General features: G+C 42.9%; 1 long non-coding RNA gene across 5 annotated transcripts; it reads left to right on the top strand.

Moving 5' to 3' along the window:
- Positions 1-391: 391 nt before the first annotated feature.
- Positions 392-5337, top strand: LOC134484857 (uncharacterized). 5 transcript variants are annotated; one of them, XR_015644926.1, is made up of 6 exons: positions 392-434; positions 880-947; positions 2469-2645; positions 2765-2904; positions 3118-3247; positions 3356-5337. It is a non-coding gene; the product is annotated as an uncharacterized LOC134484857 (long non-coding RNA). The 5 variants fall into 5 exon arrangements; XR_015644930.1 differs by having other exon boundaries at positions 4237-5016; XR_015644927.1 differs by having other exon boundaries at positions 2756-2904; positions 3356-5016.
- Positions 5338-11549: the final 6212 nt, after the last annotated feature.

Here is an 11549-nt window from a genome sequence, read left to right as displayed (position 1 = left end):
TGGGACTCTTACGAGAGTCATTGTGTGCAAGGAACAGAAAGTTAGTGGGACTGCCGAGTTAAGGGTTAACTTGATTCTTTCTGGAAGCTTAGCCCCTGTCATTTATCATTAGAGCTTCACAGGAAAATGCAGGTAGCTGACCTAGGAGCTCTGAGCTCTGAAGTATAATAAGTGAAAAGTTAAAGTTTAAATAATGATAAGTTTGTGATTTTTATTATTATTTTGGCCACAGGCCTGGGAATAGGGGAAGCTTGAAACTTTGAGGGACAATTGTAATTCTTAATTCTTTGTGGGATATGGTTATTCTTTTGACTTTGATGTGGCAATGATTATACAATGTCTTATCTACCTGCTTTTAGATTGTCAATAAAAGACTGAGGCAAAAGAAAGGCTGGAGAGCAAATGAGAGAGCGAATGAGAGAGCAAATGTGAAAGTGAGTGAAGGAGAGAACGAGGGAACAAATGAGGCAGCGAGTGGGGGCATGAGAAGAACATGTGAAGAGTGAGTGAGAGAGAATGTGAGGTGTGTATGAAGAGTATGTGTGTGAGTGAAAGGAGAGTACATGTGATGTGTGTGAGGTGTGTATGAAGAGTGTGTGTGAGAATGAAAGGGTAATGAGGTGTGCATGAGTTTGGGAGTTTGAGAAAAGGAAAGCACAATGGAGAAAAGCAGAGTGTGAGAGAGAATGCAGAGTGCAGAGTGTATGCAGCTTCAAGCTGAAAAAGAGAGAGAGAGAGAGAGAGAGAGAGAAGAAGAAGAAGGAGGAGGAGGAGGAGGAGGAGGAGAAAACTTTAAGCCTTGAAATTGCCTGTCAGTTTGTACCCCAAGAGTAGTCTGTGTATATTTATTATGCGCCTTCCCCATGTCCCTGCTTCCAGTTGAGAACTCTGATCCTGTGTCGAGAATGGACCCCAGCAATGCTAGAAGATGCAGCAGCCTACAATTGGTATGTTTCCAACTGTTCATTTTATTTTTCTTTTATTTTGTCTCCCAATGATCTTTTAATATTATTTTATTCCTTGTACCTTTCCCTGTGACTGTGTTAGGCTAACCCTAACCCTCAAGTCACCTTCATGATTGGATTACTCTCTCAATACCAAAGGGATTTTGTTGCTATTGTCGATGATGATGGTGGTGGTGATGATGATGATAATGATGATGATGGTGATTTTTGTGTATTGATTGTATGTTCATGGATGTCTACATGCATTTTCATGTATCACAACATGCATGTTTCAGTCATAGGAAAATTTACTACAGTAGGCTATCTCCTTCCCTTAAATGGATATCAACCATGATCTTCTTGTCAGTCACCTTCTCCTTTGATCTGACCCCTTTCCTAGGCCTGGGTGGAAGAAGAGGCCAAGTGTCCCCAGAGGCAATGCATTCATTTACCAAGATGATTTATACATGTAATAAGTTTAAACTAACAGAAAAGGGGAAAGTTGAGAAATGTGGGTGACAGTTTGCAAGTCACCAAAGGGAAAATTTATGTGTCCTGCCACTGTGGGGTTGAGTGGATCTGTCTGAACTTCAGTCAGTGGGAATGAGTCTTCAGGCTGAAATTACCAAATACATATAATACTTCTTCTACAACAATTCTCAATGATAATGACCTGCTAATAAGTGCATAGGCCTTGTTTGGCACTGAAATATTAACATTAAACATGTAGGTGCACATATATGTGCATCTATTTAACTATGGTTTTATTTATTTATTTAATATATGTGAGTACACTGTCACTGTCTTCAGACACACTAGAAAGGGACATCAGATCTCATTACGGATGGTCATGAGCTACTATGTGGTTGCTGGGAATTTAACTCAGGACCTCTGGAAGAGCAGTCTCTCCAGCCCTGATTTTTTTAAAGGAAAAAAAGAAAAAAAGAAGGAAAGAAAGCAAACAAAGAAACAAACAATTCCACCTGTCAGCACTGAGTGTGCCTGATTCTTTCACATACATCCAGAGCTAGTTTGTTCCGGTTCCATGCCAGCAAGTGTGTTGGAGTCCAAGAGTCCTTTGAAAAACAGTAATGATAGAGCACTCATAAACAGTCAACATTCCAGGGCTCTTGCTTTTTATTTATGAGTGTGGAGTTTGTTCTCCCAGCCCCCGCCTTCATTTACTCAAAGCTCTTACATTTATGGAACAGGTTCAGTAGCAGGTATTTCAGACCATCACGTCTCACATCCTCAGCCCTTTATCTCTCTCTCAGTGGATGTATGTGTTTCCTGCAAGGCCACTTGAATCATGAACAACTGAGTTAGGATGAGTCTGTGAATTGATTTCACTGATGAGCAAATACGGGTCAAATGCTTGGGAGTTGAACTCATTCTAAAACAATGTTGTGACAGGTCCCAATGTCAGACAGAAGTGTGTTAATCACACAAATACCCGGAGATACGTGAGGAGAGGGGGTGGGGGGAGCCTTGTTAATGACATCTTCAAACTGCATCCCTCCCCAGGTTCTCACCAGAATTTATGGCTCGAGAAGGAAACTGCTTCACATTATTGAGGTTATGTCCGAGTCTGCCCTTTCTCATGCCTGACACCTCAGAATGGTGGAGGAGACAGACGGGATCCAGCATCCCGGACTTGTCAAAACCACTTTTCTCATCAGTAACCCTGCTGGCTCAGCCAAGGTATGTGCATGCCTTGCTGCAGTGAGGACTGATTAAGTAGTTGTCCACACTTGACTTTCTTATGATTTAAACAGAAACATGACTCCTCCCTGCTCCTGAGTGTTTCTCAGTCCCTATAGGGTGAGCCATGTTACCTTGAAGTAGACCAGTAGCCACAAGAAAGCCTATCCTGGATACTGGGCTATAGTCATCACAGCCTGGACTTCTGATAACAGATTTCTTCGACTCAGCACTCTGCATCCACAGAGATATTGATTTTGTGAGTAACAGTAATTCCCTCATATTTACAGTGAAGTTGTCTTATTTCCTCAGACATCACTTCAACGTGCTAAATGTCCTGACTTCCATTCTCCTTCAATGCCCTTCCTACCCCTGAACACTGAGTTCTATGCTCATGGCTCATGCTGTGGCTCATCTTAGGTTGGTCACAGCTATTAGACTGCAGTATATCTGCATACTTTTCTTCTTCTAGCCACAGATGGACATGCCCTCCTCACGAGTGCTCTTTCAAAGGTCAAGTGATGTAGGAAACCAGCATACCACACTTTGGAACTGATGAGAACAGCACCTGCAGAGACAACAGCATGCTATCAAGGCTTCCTGTGAGTTGTTTTGTATCTAAGTGCAGGTCAGAACACCATAAAACCCACACAGACACCCAAGGAAACCAGTCCTACCTCCTGGTTAATACAGAAATTTCTTCCTTTTAGGTCTCCTAGGACATAGATGCAACTGTGTGTTCAAGTAAAGAATTAACTCACATGAATTGCCTACCAAACTCACAGATGGATTTGGGTCATTTTAGAACATGGCTTAGAAGGACTAGGCTCAGAAATGATGTTATAACTTCCCAGACTCCTATCTGCTTTTTAAAGTTCTGAGCACTATATGCAACATTTTCTGCAGGGGAACAGTAGAATTACTGTCTCTCTCCCCCTAAGGCTGTCCTAGTTCCCATGCAGACTGAAGAGAAGTGAGGAAGACTGTATCTGTGTTCATGATCAGCATCTGAGTAGCCCTGTTCTTTATTTAAATAACTAGGTGTGAGTGAGAACACTGATCACGGGGCTTGCCTGAGAATCAATTAGGACCAGAATGGAGACTAACCACTTAGAATTGTTTCTGTGTGAGTGCTTAACACAATTTGAGGCAGACTGTACCACCTTCCAGAGGAAGTCCAGCTTCAAAGACCCAGCAGGGAATGCAGGCACATCAGAAGAAAGGCATCTGCTGCTTCCACTCACCGGGTCTGGTCCCCAAATGGTCATAAATTATAATTGTTTCCTCTTTGGAGCACGCTCTGTGTCCTGGCTCTGTGCTACACCATCTTAGAATAAAGGCAGGCCCCTCTTCCCTCATGATACAGCCATCTCTGCATCAAAACTGCTAAGCCAAACATATGAGCACCATGTTGTGCTCTGATCATGGGGTTTGAGCACAAGTTCTTGAGTGTTCTTGAAATTTACCAGGATGGTGACCTTGTGGAGCCGACCTGCACTCAGAAATTATTGCCAAACATGAAATGATAGTAGATGTGTTTATGAAGTCCGACATGTTTTCCACGTCCTGCCTCTCTCTCTCTGCAATCCAGAAAAAAAAAAAAAAGCCAATCACTGCAAAACTATGGAGAAGAAGGCTCTTCCTGATTGATCACAGAACCTGGAGAGCCATATGGTACTACTTCAGGTAATGAGCACTGACAGGCCTTGGGACAGCAGCCATAAAGTCTCTCGGAAGAAACAGCCATTATCACTGTGGTGGAGAAACGGAGGTGATTATTAGAGTGGAAGGACACTCCTGTGGAGACTACCCAGGCTTTAGGAACTAAGTTTTGAGAACGACTGCAGCTTCCAGCAGAGACATACCTAGAGCTCAACATGGGGTACCAACTTCTCCATACTGGTCATTTTCCAACACCAGCTGGGCTGCTCTTGTCTTTTGTGTGCAACAACATGAAGGTTAACTGCTGTATGACCAGTACCTCTGAAAGTTGGTTTCCTTTCCAACTCTTCAGACTAGGTAGGTGTACTGGCTGGTTTTGTGTGTCAACTTGACACAAGCTGGAGTTATCACAGAGAGAGGTGCCTTCCTTGAGAAGATGCCTCCATGAGATCCAGCTGTAAGGCATTTTGCTAATTAGTGATCAAGGGTGAGAGGGCCCAGCCCCTTGTGGATGGTGCCATCCCTGGACTGGTAGTCTTGGGTTCTATAAGAAAGCAAGCTGAGCAAGCTAGGGACAGCAAGCCAGTAACATCCCTTCATGGCCTCTACATCAGCTCCTATTTCCTGACCTGCTTGAGTTCCAGTCCTGACTTCCTTTGGTGATGAACAGCAATGTGAAAGTGTAAGCTGAATAAATCTTTTCTTCCCCAACTTGCTTCTTGGTTGTGATGTTTCTGTAGGAATACAAACCCTGACTAAGACAGCAGGAAACTTGGACTACAGACTGCCTATGGGACTCTCCGTCTCTACATGTAGACTTTGCTGGTGTCAGGAAGCATTGGCACATGTCTTGCTAGTACTGGGTGACCTTCAGACGCCACCTTGACTTGGAATTGTGGTCATCTGGGTTCTCTGTGTCGTACAATGAGGTCATGGCTAAGGTGCCTCCCACTGCTCATTATGAAACAGCTTTCTGCAGGGTTTCCCATATACTACAGTCCCAAACATTATGAATAAAATGAGTTTGAGGAAGAGAAAGTGTACCTCTAATATTATTATTATCTTATGCTCTGAAAAAAATACACCTGACAAGATACCCGAAAATACAGCTAAAAGTGGAGATGCAAAAGCATCAGGTAGGCAATTAAATTCTTCCATGTCCACTCTGTGATTTATCCTCAGGTTGGAAACCACAGGACAAAGTTTGTTTTAGCTGTGCCTCTTTGCAAAAAGCATGTGACAGGTTTACTGTCACATTATGAGATGGCATTACTGTATCCCAGATAACTAACAGAACTTTCCACATAGGCAATATTTTTAGTTGGCAAGCCTTCATTTTTGAAGAGCACACCAATTGGTTATCCAATACCACAAAGTCATTCTTGAAAACAAATACCAACTACATTATACAGATTGTATATCTAGAAACATATAATAATAATAATTAATGGAAAGAGACCATGAATTTGAAAGAGAACAAGAAGAAATAATGACATGGTTTGAAAGGAAGGCAGGAAAGAAAGAAATAATATAACTGCATTATAATATCAGAAGAAAAAAAAGAACTTAAAAAAAAAACCTGAACGCATTCAATGCAAGATGCCTTTGCTTCCAAAACTGGCATCCACTGAAGTGAGGGCCCAGTTATCAATGTTTTCCTTTAACCCTGACAAGTGAAAGAGAGTTGCATTGCTTTTCCCATCCTGTCCCAGCCAGGCGCCCTTTCTTAAAGCTCTCTCCATGGCTTCCAACTCTCAATAACACCTTCTTTGTCTTTGATTATTATTGGTACACACATGCATGCATATGTATATATATGTGATTATGTGTGTGTGCACAAATACATATCAATGCCACCTGCTTAGTTGTGTACTGTTGTTCGTGCACTCCAGACTTCAGCACTCTATTGACGTTCTGCCTCTTATCTCATGACGTCACTCTGTTCCTGTCCGAATTCATGACTCATTCCTTATTACACACACACACACACACACACACACACACACACACACACACGAAAATAAATGTCTAAAAATAAAAAGAGGCCCAACAGCAGTCCTCAACATCTGAAGAATTTCTGGATGGGAGACATTTTACCTGGGCCAAGTAGACCTTCTGATTCCTTTGCCTGGATTTGTTGATGGCTGAGAACATAGAGAACAGGAAGAAATTACTACAACCTGTGACCGTTGAGATGCTACAATACACAGAAGCCACCAGGATGTCTTAATGCTACATTGCAGTCTTAGCTTTGGCTCAGCATTGGGCTCCATGAAATGTGCCCCACTGATCGTGAGATGTATTCCCAGCCCTCCTTAACAGGTATGTTTATGCCTGCACAAGTCTGCCAACATAAGCACCTCAGGCACTCAACAATCCTCACACAAATGTACAGTAGGGTCACGTGCCTGTGTGACATCTATCTATATTCCTCTCACCCAGCTGCCTTTGGATGCTTACTTTTCAAAGTGATACTCTTATGAATTTTAGTCTAATTTCTCTCTCGGGAAAGATGTTGCAAAGTCTTAAGATTCAGACTGGTAACAATCCCCGTGCCCAGCCTGCAGCTTCAAAGCTTTATGCAAAATGAAGTAACTGCTTGATTTGGTTGTGGCATGTGTCTTGTGTGGATGGTTTGAATACCTCTGCCTCTAGAGAACCAACCTCAGGCAACTTCACATAAGAGGTGTGTATGACTGGCTTGCAGGACCCAGCAGGCGTCAGATGTATGTGACAGCTAAGACACTCTTTCTTCAGACTTCAAAGCTCTCCACAAGAAAGTGCCTCCTAGAGCCTAGGAAAGAGTTGTTTTGTCTTAGTGGGGACTCACATATAAACATGTTCCAAACATTTAAGTATTATTGGACTAATATTTCAGCTTCCTCTGGCTAAACCTCCTTCCGAAAATATGCACCCCAGAGTTTGCGGATTGGAGTGGCTTTGATCCACTGGGACGTGAGTGCTGAGTGTCTTTGACACTCTTTCTGATAAGCATTTTCTATAAAGCTGCTCTGGTGGTCTCACTCCAGCCTGGTGTCTGAAGCCATTCACTTCATCTTTAAGCCACACTTAGCTCTCCTCACAGAAGCGGGCCTCGTCAGGACCAATTACATACACAATGCAAATAAATGAGACAGGAGCAGTGAAGACGGATTCGCTTTTAATCTTCATTCCATTCCACTACACGAGCTGTGTTTGCAGTGAAATACTGCAGAAAGACTGATGTGAAGGGAGAGGCAGATGTGGTGGAGGCCTACCTTGTCTGCTTGAGGACTGAGGAGTCATGGTGACTGATCCTACACCTCAGCCTGTGTGCCTGCTGAGGCTTTGTTATAGAAATTTTCCTGTCAGGCTGACAGTGGGCACAGTGAAGTTCAGATGCTCTATTCCAGGTCAGCCCAACATCTCTTGAGATAGGAATTCTGTAGTCAACTTTGTCCAGAGATACAATAACAAGCTTGCTAAGGTATACAAGTCTGTACTAACACAGTATAGTGATGCTTTCTATATAGACTACCTCACTCTCAAAAGCTCTCTCTCTCTCTCTCTCTCTCTCTCTCTCTCTCTCTCTCTCTCTCTCTCTCTGTGTGTGTGTGTGTGTGTGTGATGTCTGAGATCAATCTACAGCTCACTCCTTGAATAAAATCCTTTTTTTTTCTTTGAGGCAGGGTCTCTCACTTGAATTTACCAATTAGGCAAGATCGGTTGTTTGGGGGCTCAGAGATCCAGTAGGCTTTGTCTCCCCAGTGCTGGGATGTGCCACCAAGCCTGGTGGTTTGTTTGTTTGTTTGTTTGTTTGTTTTTAGTGGATGGTAGGTGTTCATCTCGGGTCTTCAAGCTTGTGTGGCATACACGTTACTTACTGAGACATCTCAACCCCACACAAGGGCTGCCCTCTGTTTATATTTATGCAGAAGGCATAAACCAAATTCTCCTTGGGTTTTTTGAACTAAACATGTTCACAAAATACTGTAGTAAACTGTAGCTATTACAAAAAGCATTATCCCCTATTTTTCCATATTTTGATGAAGTGTTCATTTTGAGTCATTTTCAGAAAGAAAGAATTCACTCCTAAAATTAAATAAAATGTCATAAAGATACATGTTAGGGACTGGGGATTTAGCTCAGTGGTAGAGCGCTTACCTAGGAAGCGCAAGGCCCTGGGTTCGGTCCCCAGCTCCGAAAAAAAGAACCAAAAAAAAAAAAAGATACATGTTAGGCATAAGGATATTTATCCCAAATATTGTTTATCTCACAGTGAAATTTAAACTGTTTTAGTTAATAGGTATAATCTTGAATTTCTCTATGTGAAACAAGTCCCTAGGCATTCTGATTTCTTGAATATCCAGTGTTTGAGAAGGTGGAGAACTATTTCTTCTTGGCCAGCTTTGCACAAAAGCAGTCCATTTATTTGCAACGCCATGCAGAGACTTCTCCTCATGAGGATGTATTATGCTGAGAGTTACTTGAAAAAGTAGTCTTGTGGTGACTAACAAGACAGTGTATCATTACAGCAGACATGGACAAAACCTTAGCAGACCCCGACAGGTAGCTCTCCACATATTGCCTTTGGCACACTCTCATGCCAAGAGTGTACAGGTCACAGTGAACCCTACCTCCTTACAAGCCCTAATTATTTTTGACTAATCACAGTGTTGAACACGACTTGTTGACCAGATACATTGTAACAGCAGATATTGAAGATGAGATATGTTCTGTTCTTTAAAATGGAGGAAGAAAGCATACAGCATGCTTGCAGTGCCAGAGATATTTATGTTTGAAAATGTAGTCCCCTCACAGCGTGGCTGCTGATCATAAGTTAATTCCAGGACATTCAGCACCCAACTGACTGACAGTACAAAAGCTTCTGGGTATTTTGAAGTCAGAGGAGCTGCTAAGCCTCCTTGCCCCACACCATAAAAACAAAAGGGCTGCCACCCTTTCTCAGCCCATACCATGAAGTCAGAGGGGCTGCCGCCCATTCTTCCCCAATACTAGTTAAGGTTTTGTCACATGTCTCATCATTAACCCTGAGAGCTGACGCTTCTCATCACAGACATTTGCTAGCTTGTTGAAGTACAAGTGAGGGGGAGATGAGCATGGAGAATGGGGTAAACACACCAAGGACATTGCAGGAACTTCAAAACTTCAAAAGTTAGAGTAAGGTAGGAAAGAAATGAAGCACAAATTGGCCTCAGTATGCCTTTGTGACTGATTCTGTTACTTTCTGATTCTACAAATGTTAAGGGGTCTTAGGCGACTGGTAAAACACATGACTGGACATTTAATGAATTAAGTAAGGTTTGCCTGCCCTCAGGGCTCCTGTGTTTCTGTCCTAAAGCTGATGTCGGTCTAGTATATTCTCCAAGTCTCTTAGCGCCCTTAAGTTCCTCATTGTCCTCTCTGCTTTGCCAGGCCTTTGTCACTGCCTCTCCCTCTCCTACCCTCTCAGTCTCCTCTGATTGGTTGTTCGCTCAGTGTCTGTAGCTTCCTGGGGATCTCTACACCTTTGTGAAGTTTACAACCTTTCAATATCAGATGAGTCAATGGAGATCTGCCAACCAAGCAGCTTCCCACACCAGACATGCTCCAGTGCCTCATTTAAATTTGGATTTCCCCTTTTTTGTGCCATCGACTGTGGAAGATGATATGGCCTGCATGGCTTCTTGCAGGGAAACAGAATATGATTAAGATCTTAGGATACCAGCATGCTAATAAAACACAGGGTGAAAGCTTTTTTCTATCTTAGCTTTTCTTGATTTGGGTCAGAACCGCCTCAGTGTATCTGTTCTACAACATTCAAAACAGAGGGCTGGTAGATAGTAGAATGAATCCCTTTGACCTCAGAGAAGTTACAACTGCTCAGTGTCACCTAAATAGTTTACAGTGATACAGTCAGAAGTCGCTCAGGAGGCAAGATTCTCCCTTGTGAAGGCTTATCAGCTAAGAGCAGCATGGGAATAAATCAGGACAAACTAAAGAACTAGCTTCAAGAAGGGACACCCAGATCAAGTGGCAGGCCTGCAGGGCAGCTTCTCAGCTCCGTTGGTCCTGCCCGGCTGGGTTGCAGGCTGTGGGAACAACAGCGTATGGAAGGGTAGAAAGAACTTTGTTGTGAATTACTCAGCTTGACCTCCAAGTATTTTTTTTTTCTTCACTCAGAGCAAAGTAGACCTGACACGTTTAAGACTCCTGTGCGTGCCTCTGTCTCTGTTTTAACTTTTCTTTCTTGACAGTCATGTTTTGAACTCATACATATATAGAGTGAACTTTGGTCACTTCCACTCTCTCTTTTCCCCCCTGCTCCTGTCTTCCACCAAAATCATTTTTCCTCCTACCAAGTCCCCTTATTTAGGATTGCATGCATGAACTTGTGTCATTTACCACAGCATAGGTAATTTACAAAGAACACACTATTAAAGTAAATAGCACCCTCTCCCATAACCATTAACTAACTTCTCTACCCCAGAGAGGAGTGAAGCCTCATATCATCAGTCCTATTTTAAAGATCATCTTTTGCTTGTAGGTCCAAGAAATCCACAAATTTGTCTAGATACATGCCAAGTTTTACTTATTCCTATGTACTCTTGATTCCTAGTTTACCTCATCTCATGAAAATAAGAAGTAAATTATTTACTCCTTGTTAGTCTTAAGGAGGCCAAAAGTGGTGCTAAGAATAAAGATCGTTCTCATTCTCAATGAGCTAAGAGGTGTAGCTCAGCTCCCAGTGGACAGAGGAGGGGCAGGGTTCTGCAAAGCCTAGGGGTCCAGACCCACAAAGTATTGCCTCCTGAACAAAGCAGTAGGACACCAGGTGTGTGTTTCAGGAGACTGAAAGAACAGAGATTGGAACAGCAGAAAAGCAGGTATGAAAAGACAAGGCTGAATCCTTAAAACATGTGAGGGGTCTTAACCTGGTGGTATTCCCTGGCCACCATTTTCCCTCCTGAGTTATCTTTCCCTTTTTTCTTTCCATCTGTTCATATTAATGTTGGTCCCTCATGAAACACAAGGGAGGATGTAGGACTCCAGTTTAGGCTGAAGACCTGTATGCAGAAAGATTTGTGGGATTCTGGACCTGTACATGCAATGCACTGCCAGGTTGTATAGGATGAGAAGAGTGGGGCTTTGAAGAAAGGAACACTTTTGAACTCGATGGATAGCTGTGCTGAGTCTGGGCCAAGTAGTGCCTGATGGCCCAAGTGGGTGGTGGTAATCCACAGATGCCAGGAAGCTCTTCAG

Source organism: Rattus norvegicus, chromosome 1, assembly GCF_021556685.1.
Source record: "Rattus norvegicus strain SHRSP/BbbUtx chromosome 1, alternate assembly SHRSP_T2T, whole genome shotgun sequence".
NCBI classification, from domain to species: domain Eukaryota; kingdom Metazoa; phylum Chordata; class Mammalia; order Rodentia; family Muridae; genus Rattus; species Rattus norvegicus.
Note: the sequence above shows the minus strand (reverse complement) of the source record. Positions and strands in the feature narration are given on the sequence as shown.